Source organism: Falco punctatus, assembly GCF_963210335.1.
Source record: "Falco punctatus genome assembly, chromosome: 3".
NCBI lineage: Eukaryota > Metazoa > Chordata > Aves > Falconiformes > Falconidae > Falco > Falco punctatus.
In genome coordinates this window covers 41,663,221-41,676,074 of record NC_137582.1, presented here as the reverse complement: position 1 = coordinate 41,676,074, position 12,854 = coordinate 41,663,221, and the positions used below count along the sequence as shown (strand labels likewise).

Sequence of the window (12,854 nt, the reverse complement as noted above, 5' to 3'; positions counted from 1 at the left end):
TTTGTTTGTTTGCTTGCTTTTTGTGTGTGTGTCTGTGTGTGAGGGGTCAGAAAACTGTAGAAGGACTTAGTCTATCACACTGTATGTTGTTTAGCATTTGAGAAGAACAGCTTTCATTTCACTATAATTTAACAACCAGTAAAGTTCCAAAATCTTGTGTGACCAGATCAGACTTATGTGGTAGCAGTCACTGAGCCGTTTAAGCACCTTAAAGCTTTCATCAGCAGCTCTTTGCTGCAGGTACAGACACGGCTAAAATGAAGACAATTTGTCTCCAAAAAGAAATGGAATTAAACCCAGCAGTCTACGTACAGTACAAGCTTCAGCATGATTTAAAAAGAAAAAAAGCCACCCACCCACCCTTTATTTTATCAGTATTTGAAAATTCTCCCTTCCTCCAAACAGCATTTTTCAGTATTTTATTTAGCTTATTAACATATGCTTGCAATTTCTACTCTTCGTAGAAGTCATTCTGGAAAACCAAAGGAAAATTTTTGTGAACCACAGATATAATAAAATAACCCCCTCCATGAAATGGTCTAAAAGCTTGGATTGCTTCTGTTCCACCTCCCCACATCTGGCACACGCATCAGATTACAGGCCAGAAGGCAAAGCGAAGAGACGGAAAGGGAGATAGTGGCTGGATCACAACTAGAAGGAAGCATGCCTTCTGTAATTCAGACATCTTTCCCGAATGCCAGTACGTCAAAGCGTGATAAATAAAACCAAACATGGGAGAGGTCCACACGTGCACACACAGACACACAAACACCTGACAGGCAGTGAATTACATGAAATATGCTTGGATGACTTCAGAACTATCACTCTGTGCCAAAAGTGCAACTGGGCTTTTGATTTTGTTAACTGACAAAGTTTACATCATTAGAAATCATTCATTTCTAATTCACACTACTCTTTCACTTCTACTTTGTCAAGTATTTCCTAAGTACAAACAAAATGAAAGCCACTGATTTGTCTAAATGCCACAATACGGTCAAAAAACAGTTTATCAATTGGTCTTTTTGCTGTTTAAATTTTGCAAACTTAAAACTCAACCAGGAAGATGTATGCATCTACACTAAAATGTAAGGAGCTGGTTGGGAGCGTTGTTTCTCAGATCTCTTTCTGAAGCCACATTCTCCTCATCCCCTCAACCCCACATCAGCAGCAGAACAGCATAAAACTTTCACTGAGTCAGTCAAGCCTAGCAATAAATCCACTGCAGTCTGAATTATCAGAATTATTCAGACTGTTCAAATGATTTTTTTGTTCAAAATGGCCTTGGCACGCTGGTCAGGAACTCGTCGAGTCAAACACGAGCAACAAAAGTGGAATTCTTCTTGCTAACCTAATTGATGGTCCTGCAAAAACAAAACACGCAACTGCATATTCAAAACTTTCAAAGACGCACTGTATTACAGTTACGAAGTGCCTTCCCCTCTGCGCCTGGTGTAATATGATCGTAATTGCTGTGAAAGGGCGAGAGACCGACTATATGTTAAATCCTGCCATCTGTAGGTGCTTTACACAGTTCCATTTGCTGCTGTCGGGTCAAAAGTTTACCCTATTTTCACTTGTTCATAACCAATCACACAAGCCTCTGCTATGTGTAATCTTTGACCCACTCTCAAAGCAATTTTTGTATTACACAGTCAGATAATTACACTGAAAAAACCCACACATTTTATTAAGAATACACTTCTTGTTGGCTAGCTTAATAATTATTATTATTTCCATATTGAATACGCATACTGTACCAACCTTGTTCTTCCCAGTTAACTCCCTTGGAGTACAACCATAGTGACATGAATTCTCCCCACAAAATGTTCCAGCATTTCTGGCTAGCTGCAATCCAGAACCATGTGCAAAACAGGGCTGGAAAGCATTCATGGTACCCGTTGTTTTAAAAGTAGGGGGAAGCAACTGCTAAGTTTGACCTAACAGGTAGAGAAGATGCTATGCAAACATTTAAATTAATGTTCACAGTGAAAACAAAAACTGTCTCTGAAAATTAAGATTGTAAAGAGAATATCCCTGCATATTTACTTTAAAAATTAAACATGCAAAAATATATCGCACGGAAACATTTTTGCTGCTGCTGCTGGTATTATCATCATCATCATCTAAGGAATGAGCAGTCCCAAGAACAACAAAATTAATTAAGCGTCATCTCCCACAAATTTACACCTCCTGGTTGGTTGACTTTGGTGTCTAGAAAGGTGAAAACTTTGAATTAAGCTTTTCCCACAGTTGGGACACTGTTTAAAGTCTATCTTTTCCCATCACTAGGATTCACAGCAACTAAGATGATTATTTCACTCAGTAACCTTTCCCTCTGTCAGGGCACCTTTAGGTGATCCCACCTATACTCAGCTACTTATTTTCACAAAACTTGTGGGATGTGAATTTTGAGGCCTCCACCGTGCCAAAAAATGTGCTCAAAATCATGAACAGGTTCAAAAGCTACTGAGGGGAGATGAAGCGATGCGTGTGCATGTACACAAATGCACAGCGCGACCTCATGAACCTTGTTTCTATAGGAAATGAGGCTAAAAATAAAGGAGAATATTTGACCTCATAATTTCACAAAAAGCTAATTTAGATGGACCAAACTAAACAGCTGCATTTAGGCAAGCGTGTCCTGTCTCCAAGGTTATAAACACAAGTAAGCTCTCACACAAATAGTTGCATTGCTCCATTTCACATTTGACTTTTAGATGCTAAACCCTTCGTAAATGTAACAGAGAACAAAAGCAAGCCCATGCCACTCAGATCACTTAAGTAACATATACCAGAGAATGTGACAGCATTAAGCCATTTCTAAGCAGGTCATAAAATATGTTCACATACAAAATTCAAATACTTATGAAATCAAATAATTTACTAAATGACAGAGTAAAAATTACTCCACATAAAGAAATCAAAATACAGATTTCTAAGGCCAAAACAGTCCACAGTCATAGCCTCACCTCTTGTACAACAAAGACCATAGGATTTTACTTAGCAGCTCTTAAAGCAAGCCTGATACTTTGGTATCCACCAGCAAAGTTTATTGCATTTATGTGATGTTACCAATAACCTACGCATTTCAGACCTGACCATGTCTGGACATACATTTACTGTCAAAAGCAGAACAAAAAAACCATGCACTTCTAAACTGGCATCTGTGCTTGGAGAGACCTCCATGGCTCTGTTCTGCAAATACAGTTAGAAGAAAGTTGTGCCATTCTCAATGAGCCCTCATTCAGACCTAAAAGGCTAACAAACTTCCCAACAAGGTAGAACTTTGATCTATATGCCCACCTAATACTTGAACAATTCTCTACATGCCCATAAAATGATTTTTTCTCATTTTTGTGTCCCTTATTAATAACAGTGACAGAAGATTCATTTAGAATTAAAACAAAATTTAAAAGTGTCACAACTTTACTGAACTGTGTAATTTTTCTTGCTGTAGGAAAATGTAGGAAAAGAACTCTATAGATTCACAGAGTTCAGGTTGGAAAAGACCTTTAAGATCATCGAGTCCAACCACTAACCCAGCACTGCCAAGTCCACCACTAAACCATGTACCCTAAGTGCCACATCTACCTGTCTTTTAAATACCTCCAGGGGTGGTGACACAACCGCTTCCCGGGGCAGCCTGTTCCAGTGCCTGACTATCTGAAATAGAAAGCAGATCTGAAAGAACAAACAAAAGCTGGGAGAAGCCCTGAGACCACCTTTTAATTATTAAAGATAATAACCGGAACCTTAGAGAAATCTTCTAAATGAGAATATTGCTATATAGGAGTCCCACCAGAATAAAAATACACAGGAACGGAGCCGAAGATGTTACGCACTCTTTAATGAGGCACATCTCTTTAGAATGCTGTCCATCAAGTCATATAATACTTCCATAAACTGATCAGTCTCAGTCAAAGCCTGATCTTTAGAAAATGAAAGCAACTGCTGGTAATGCTGTATTTCTCCTAAACAAAAAAGTAAAATGGAAATCAACATTTTAAAGCAATGAAACAGATGTATCCAACTATGAAACACGTTGGCAGATGTTATTTTATATATAAACATAAAATAATTAATTATAAAGTGATTAATACTAACAATCATATACAAGACATTCATGAGCTGTTAGATACTATATAAAAAATATAAACAACATAGATGTTCATTTATCTATTATATACCTGAATATAAAAAAATAAGTCAAACGTGTGCACATATACATACAGCATTCAGAGATCTGCTGACAGGACTGGTATCACCTATGACTCAGGCCAGGGAAAAGTGAATAGTCTTTCATCCAGGGAAAAGCAAAATGGATGACATTTAGAGGAAACTCACTCTGCTCAGCTTATCAGCAGCAAAATGGGCAAAGAACAATGGAAAAAGCCTGATATAAAAGAAGCAGCAAAGAAAATAAGGCAACAGAAATTAGTCTTAAGAACACGAACAGGAAGGCTGAAGGTACTCAAAGGTATCTACCTGCCTGAATGCCAATTTTTCACCTTCGCAGAAAACTTTGATCAAGAGCAGAGCTCAAACTACTGCACAAGACAACAAGACTGAAGGAATGAAGCTGAGAACTCAGGAAACCTGACTCAAACCCCAAGGTGATCCAGTAGCATGGCAACACTGTAAAGCTGTTTGTTATTTTGCCTGTTTGTGCACCTCTTCTCACTCTTCTACAATGCAAAAAGTGATTTTAGAAAGTTTGCAATCGAGCATGAATTTATACTAGTCTATATATTACTGGAGCAGTTTGGAGAGTTCAACACTGATCTTAGCATTTTGGTTCGCTGGCTCATGCAATCCCCATTCCAGATAAGGAGAAATAATCTGTCCCCAGCAAACATACCTTTCATGCCAAAGCCAGAAACCTTACAGGAGTCTGACGAGGCTTAGGGGAATTTTTAAGTACCCGGATTTCACATAGGTCCATAGAGCAACTGACATGATACAGGATAATTGCTTTCATTCAGTTTTATTTAAGAAGAACAATTCTGTTACACATGCTAGAGGCCAGGCTAATTGCAATAACTCTTTACAACAGTGCATATATTTCTCTATTTGACCGTATTTGACTTAAGCAACCCAGATTATTTGTATAAATACACATACACAAAAGTAACTTAAAAGCTTTTCTACCATCAGCTGAAAGAGAAACATAATAAGTCAAGGTCTTAAAGCTAGCGTCCTCCTTGTACATGATTTTTCTGTTAATTCACTTTCACCTGAACCATCTTCATTATTACAAGAGTTTAATGGTTTCCTATGTGAAAATTCTTTTAAAAGGGAATCTGAAAAAAAAACACAAAAGTTAAAAATTATATATCATATAAAAATCTAAATATTTATTTAGTATTTAACCTTACGATGATAAAAATACAAAACCAAGTGTGGAGATGACTGTTAGAGGCTTTTGTTTGGGATGACCCGCACAGATCAAAAAGGTATTCAGTGCTCTCATGTAATGGGTATGCATATTATCTCAGGATTATAAAGACTTTAGAGACTATCACTGCATGCCAATGAAAAATACACATACAATTTTTTCTTAAAAAAATTTTGGTACATAGACCTTTTGATACATAGACCTTTCCAGCTTCCCATGCTCTTTTCAGGTTCAATAGTTACAGTCTCAAATTCATTTTGAAATTCTCCTGAAAGGCAATAAAAAACTGTATCAAAATCCCCATAAAAATCAGTATTTGACTTCTCAAATGGCAATTAGCAGTTTGAATCTGAATTACTTCATATGCAAATAAGGTGCTTTTTATATGGCATGGTAGCTTGTAATTGACAAGGGCATATTTAATGAACTGTTTTAAAGGATGTGGTTTTCTAATAAAAGAGGTCACTTACTACAAGGGGTTTGCAATTATAGTTTGGTGGTTGGATGCAGAACCTCCCACCAACTAATTCTTACAGATTCCACTTCCTAGTCCTCCGGGTAGTCACCAACCTGACCAGCCTGCACATGCCACAAGTAGCTAACCTAGAAATACTGTCAAGATGTCATCACAGAAATAGGACAGGACCGCGAGAGAAGGGAGGCTCTTCTTCCTCGCCCCTTCCACTCCGCTTTCTTCCACTCCCCTGGAGGCAGCCTTCTAAACTGGATTGTGGCAAGCCTCCAATACAGTCCAGTTGCTGGCCAACATTTGCTGCTGCAAAGCTGTTCTCCATCTCCTTCGGTGAAAAGCAGAGCAGATGGAAATTTCCTGTAGGCTGGTCTTGGCCCACAGACCACTGTTTGGACCATACTCCTCTACGAATAAGAGCAATCTATTCATTGCATCAAACTGACTGGCCCTACTGTCCTCTTTTACAACACAACCCCATCCAATCCCTTAACACAGTGATAAAACACAGTGCAATGTGAGCACATTTCATCGCCTGTGCTTGGGCTAGGAACTAAGCCACGAAGGAAAATACGGCCATGTCACGCTAAGCAAAGAAACACATGAGTAACTCTGGCAAGCACCTAAGATAAGGCTCTTCTGAAAGACTGAAGGTAATGTTATATTGATGTTATAATAAATTATTACTTACACACTGAGACACAGAGTAAGCAAAAGCAACACAGAGTAAGCAGCAGCAGCTGTGCAACCATCCTCTTCAGAATGGCAGCTGTATGTTCTCTTAAAACACTGGAAGGCACAAATAGGAAGGAATCCTTTACAGAATTAAAAATGTTATAAACCTTGCCATGTCCTGAAAGCCTTCCATATTTCATTTAGAATGGAAGGAACACCTCAATATACCTAGCAACCTTGACTTTTCACAGGATGCAAACAGGACTTCTCACCTTCATTGGTCCTCCCTTCTCTCCTCTGATAAATTACAGCTAGAAACACTAGGGAGCTGGAAGCAGGACTCTGTCCTGGTTTCTGTTCCCTTCACAATCACTGTCGGATGTACCTTAGTTTTTACACAGAGGCTCTTAAGACTGCTTTTGCTTTTAAAACTCCATTAAGAAAGATGAGTCAAGGTTCTGGTCATTGACATAGCTTTTCTGGTTGTTCCAGTGACAACAAAACGGGTTATCCAGCTTTTCCTGAAGAAGGGAAAAAACCTTGAGTAGCACAGGATGAAACAGTCCTTTTAAGGACTATTAACTTTCTTGCATAAAGTCAAAAGATGGTCACTATGAGTGTATGACATTTCATAAGGTCTTGAATAACTATTCTCCACTATTTATCTGATCGTTGAAGATGAAAGCTAGGAAGGGGAAGGGAACTGTCTCGTACTGTGTTTACGACACAGTGATGTTTGTTGAGCTCTGCCCAAAGGTTTCTCACAGGGCTTTGCAAAATGCAGTGCCTACCTCTCACATGAAGAAAAGCCTCTCTCCAAGAATCTGTCACGAGAAGAAAAGGTCTACTGTCAATTACAGTATGCAGCAAATGCTGCAGCTTCAGTAACTGAGCAGACCTTCCCTGGAGACACTCTCCTGGGAGAACTCCCTTTCCCTGGAAAGCCTCCTTACAGCTCTTCCCAAACAAGCAGAGTACAGCAGATATTTACTGCTTAAGTGCCTGGTATCAGCAGAGACAGAGAAGTGATGACAGACCTTGTCTGGATGAAAAGTTTGGGCTCTCCTCAAAGGCCCCAAGCAGCCTAAAATACGTTTGCACCAACCCAAGAGTGTACATGTGCGGAAGAGGATCTCTTCCTTATCCTTGTGTACTCATGGGTTTCTGCCATCCTAAGTGCACGAGCATGGTCAGAGGCAGGAGGGGTGAATTAACTCAGAAAAAAAGCTGTCCAAAAAAGCTGAGCAATCAGTCCTCAAAAAATTAATGATAAAAGACTTCGAATAAAGCCAATTTGTAATGGAATGTAAGAAGGGAAGTCCCTAAAGAGAAAAACTGTCTACCAGCTCTGCAGCAGGTTTTGCTGCCCCATGCAGTTTACCGTGGCAAGAAGCCAACTTGGCAAGGATCGCTCTTCTCCAAGGAGCCTGGCATCATGCCAGCCACACTCACAGGTCTCATTTCTGCTGCCAAGCTCAAGGGGCAATCGAAGATACTGTTTTGTGAATCTGCAGATCTGGTTATGACCAAGAAAATTTGTGTTTTAAAATGTTCTTAAGCAAGTGAAGTTCCCTCTGTTTATACAGTGACTGAACAGGCGAAACAGAATACTTAACCCAGCTAGAGAAAACGAGCCACAGATTGTTAATTATATGGCTATTTGCACTTTGACTGGAAGAGGAAGTAAGCTGGTTATAACTACTTTGGGCTTTACTCCTGCAACTGCATTGAAACCACATTTATGACAGCTGAAACTATGCAATTTTATATAAATGTGGGCACTTCCTGTTTTTGAAACAAGTCCTCAGCTGCTCGCCCTTACCTCACGGTAACATTGCTGGAACCAGAACGTGTCACGTGCTCAGTTTTGAAGATTAGTTTTAAGTTCTTATTTTACCAACTATTTTTGAATGTGTAGATAAAATGCATGTATTGGGCTACTGCTGCCAAGCATCTCTATTTCTAGGACCTAACCTTAGGTGTTAGGAAACACATATGTTTTCCATGTGTGAGACTGAAACGCCCAGCTGTCACCCGAGGCGTGCTCAGTCCCTGCTGACGTGGTCACGGTCACTCTCGGACAGGGAGGCAGGCGCATCGCATTCCCCCAAGCAGGCAGGCTGCGCTCTGAATCACACACGCCGGCAGATCTGCCTTTTTCCATTCAATATGCAGTATTTCAAGTAATTTGTAATAGCAGCTTTGTTATTTTGCACAGTATGGTATTAATTCTTCATTGCGGCAAATACATGTTCAGTTTTATAGACACTGAGTATGGGGAGTAACACAGCCCTCCTGGCATAAATCGAAGAAAATCATTACTTGACTAGAAGATAATTTTGAAAATACCATTTAACAAACCTAATAAGCAGCAGTATGTTTCCTGCACCTTTTCTCTTACTTTGCTTATTTATGTTAATTGGATCTCACAAACCAAACTTCTGCAATGAGCACAGTTACATAAATCAGCACTCTGCTTTTCTGTTGACAGTCATTCTCCTAAGAAATTACCGCAGGAAGACTGATCATATTGTTCAACTGAAAAGCAAATGCCTGTCCAGTAATCCCCGATAATAGAATGTGGTAATTCTTACTTACAAAAAAACCCCACCCACATTTAATTTACGATGTATTCCTCCAGATCCAGTTTGTGACACGATGCCTGAGAGTCATGTATGCCCTATAAATGCGAGATATTTACAGTCAAGATCACCAAAATCCTTAACACAGAAGAAGTGTCAGCATCTCTGCCTTTGTTTTGCTCCCCAAGACCACAACCTCTTACTTCTGACAATTAGATCCCACCCTTTCACCATGAGAACGTGCCAGCTTTGCAGTGCTAACAGAGAGTGAACAATTAGAGACCTCTTAGTCTCAAACTGGAAGAAGATTAAATACAGATTCTGTTTAAAAGCCCTTATACAAAAACCTCCAACCGAAAGAAACACTAAAGCTAAAATTTCAAATTCAATTACACCTGATCTATTGATTTCCCGTCACGTAACTCTCAAAGTAAGCACGGTATATGGTCCAACGTGCAGTTCCTAAGAACACTTCCCCCGGCTGCCACCTTCTTGCCTCAAGTCAAGGCACAACTTCGAAGCGGCAGAGCAGAGGCTGGTCCTGCCATCCCTCTTCCACATCATCTTCAGCACAGACATTTGTCCAGTGCTGCAGTTTGCAAGTTCAAAGAGTTAAAGAGCCAGCCAAGTAACCCAACCAAAAATGTGGTTAGATGACCACTGGTTTGGCTCCCTCGACCAACCCACCCCAGCGTTGCAGTGGCAGCAGTGCTGGCACCGAGGGATACTGGGTAGTGTCTCAGCAGGGAGGGTGCGAGCCACGCTTCTGGAACCCGTTGGACCAAGGTTACCGGCAACGATGCTGCATTTGTCACCTCTCCACAGAAACTGGCCCCATGTTCAGCTCCTACCCTCCAAACAAGGCAGGACACAGAAAAATCCAGTTCATGGGGTGCAGTCTGAAGCTGCCCAATTACCTTCAGAGCTTCACTGAATTACAGGCTCAAAGTCTCAACTCCTCTTATGACTTTTTTTTTTTTTAACTGAAGCCTAATGCTTCTACATAGAAGCACTCAAGTCCAGATCTTTGCAGACTTACTTCGAAAAGTAACGTGAGCATTTCTAATAAAGAAAAGAAAGAAAGACTTAATGAAGGCAACCCGGATTAGCTAAACGATACATCATAGTGGAACAATTCTGCTGTTAAAGATCATGCAGATGTTACGGTGGAGGCAAAGAAAGCCTTTCTTTAGCTACAGCACAGCTGCTGCATATGACTTCAAAAAGACTTGGCACAGGACTTCAGCCACAAAGCTTCCCCCTCACTTCATTTCATGCACGTCATCTGAAACTTCAGCGAGCTGCACCAAGGACAAAACTGACACAGGGGAGTTTGCAACATCTTAGCAGCAGCAGGGCAGCCCCTTGGGCTGCCAATACTCACATGCACCTTCACAAAATGCAGCTGTACGTCTCCATTCCTCCTCAGCCCAGCAATCCCTCAAAAGCAATGATATCCTCACACTGCTGTCCTTCTTATTTATACTTGCATTATCTTCTACTTTAAAGAAGACAACTTTTATGAATTATCACATAAGTAATACATATTACAGCTTCAAAATTAGCCGTAATAAAAAGTAAAGGAAATTATCTGTTAAAGTAACATTAGAAAGTATTGTCAATGCTCGTTCACATCCTTCATACACGGAGCTACTCTGAACAGGCACTGACCACAAAGCTGAAAATGCCATAGCTTACAATCACATTGAATGTACATGCTTAATGCCAGTCTTGTATTTTCCACATAATATATGCACTACAAAGAAAATACATATATTCACTGTCTCAATTCAAAGTTCAGTTTTTCTCTTTAAATGTGTCAAAGTATTACAACTACTTACATGTAGTACAAAAGAACAACTTGGATTGATTTTATCTATTTAACAGAAAGCACGCAGAACTTAATTTGATCTGCATACTAACATTACACTTACTTGTGATTTAGTTTCTGTGATGATATTGATAGATGTATGTACCTGAGAAAGCTAAACTGCTTTAAGTATAAGATTAAATTAGAGCATTCCTGATGCATGAGAACAGAATCTCAGAATGTTTTAATTTCTCCCTTTAACTGTCTTCTTTTATTAATTCATATGACATCAGCTTATTGACTCTTACGAAATTCTTAGCTTCGACCATGTGAAGACACAAACCGATTTGTCACCTACAATATTCTTCCCACAACTGTGAAGCTACAAAGAATTAGTCCAAATGAGAAAATAGCAGTAGGAGCAAATAAAATTCTGTTAATGTTCAAACTTCGTAAGTAAAACAGAGTAGAAAAAAACCGCAGATACAAGGAAATATAAGCAGAAATACACCAAAAAAGGCTTTTTAAAAAAAATTACTCAATTACTTCATTACTAAGAACTTGATAAAAAGCTGGAAGCCCATGATTTTAAAGTATATTAATAATGCTGATTAAAACCAGTGAGGAACACTCATCAAAGCAAAGGTAAAGCTTGAAATACTAGAAATATTAACCACATTATTACTGTATTCATGAAAACATAACACTTCAAAATGACCTACTTTTATAATATTAAAAAAATTAAAGAATATGGGCACTAACCCCCCAACTCCGCTGGCTTTATAAAACACCATTTACTTCTCAGAATTAGTAACAGACTCATGAAACTGAACCAATTTGTTCAACAGATGTTTCTGTTAACCCAAAGGAATTTTACTTTTCTATTGTAGAAATAGAGCGCTCTGAATAAAATGCCACTATTATTAGCAGCTTTCAAACTGTATTAGCTCAAAATTAGCTTCCATTTCCATTCTTTCTTTCTTTCACATAACAGAAAACATTTTCCGTACTGGATTAGATGTGCCACCAAAATAAAGTAGGCACATTGATAAAACAAGTCGCCCTCCTCCTCCCCTCCACCCCCTGTTTTATGGGATACGCAGGAACGGCAGAGTTTTTATTTTTCTTGGCGTTTCTCTCTCCACATTAGCCGATAATCTTCCCCGTGTAGCTCTGCCAGCATGCTGCCCCGCAGGCCCACAACACCCCTGCTGTTCCAGTCCCGTGCTTTTCTCCAGCGGGCTCTGCGAATTGTGCGATCCTTTCGTAATGTGTACTATTGCATCAGTCTAATTGCAACATAATTTTCAACGCTCTAGGTAAAGCAAATAATTTCATTTTTAACTTCTGCTCATAAAATACAGATTGTTTCCCTCAACACCCCCCCTCTCTTCTTTGTTTATGTTTAAAGATTTAAAGAATGATTTGCACTGCACAGCAGCAGTCAAACAAAAATACCTCAGGTTTTCTTAGAAAGCTGCACTTAAAAACATTGCTCGGCGCCTAAAGCATTACTGCAGCCTTTCACAGAGCCATATGTAGCAGATCCCCCATGAGCAGGCTGGAAGGGAAACATGCATTCTTACTCTGTGTATTTAATTTAATATTTAGCCATTATCAAAGCTTCACAGCTTTTACTGTCTCTCTCTCCTGCAATAGAGAGCAACAGCTTATCTGGCAAACACACTCACTATGTTTCTAGGCATCAAAGACACGCTCTTAGTTCAATTCATAAAATCTGATCCAAAGTTAGATATTTTGCATTCGGGTTAGCTAAGTTAAAACAATATTTAGCTTAACCATGCCTTGGCCAAAAAAATCTCTGTTATCTACTGATCACAACAGCATTGTAGCTAGCTATGGACATCCCACTGAGAAAATACAATCCTGAGCCTGAAGAAAGGCAGATGAAATTCTGACCTT

At 39.4% G+C, this 12,854-nt stretch overlaps 1 protein-coding gene across 9 annotated transcripts in view; it reads right to left on the bottom strand.

Moving 5' to 3' along the window:
- The window catches only part of NCOA2 (nuclear receptor coactivator 2), a 198,352-nt gene that overhangs the window by 107,440 nt on the left and 78,058 nt on the right, over positions 1 to 12,854 (bottom strand). The gene's annotated exons all lie outside the window — the stretch shown is intronic.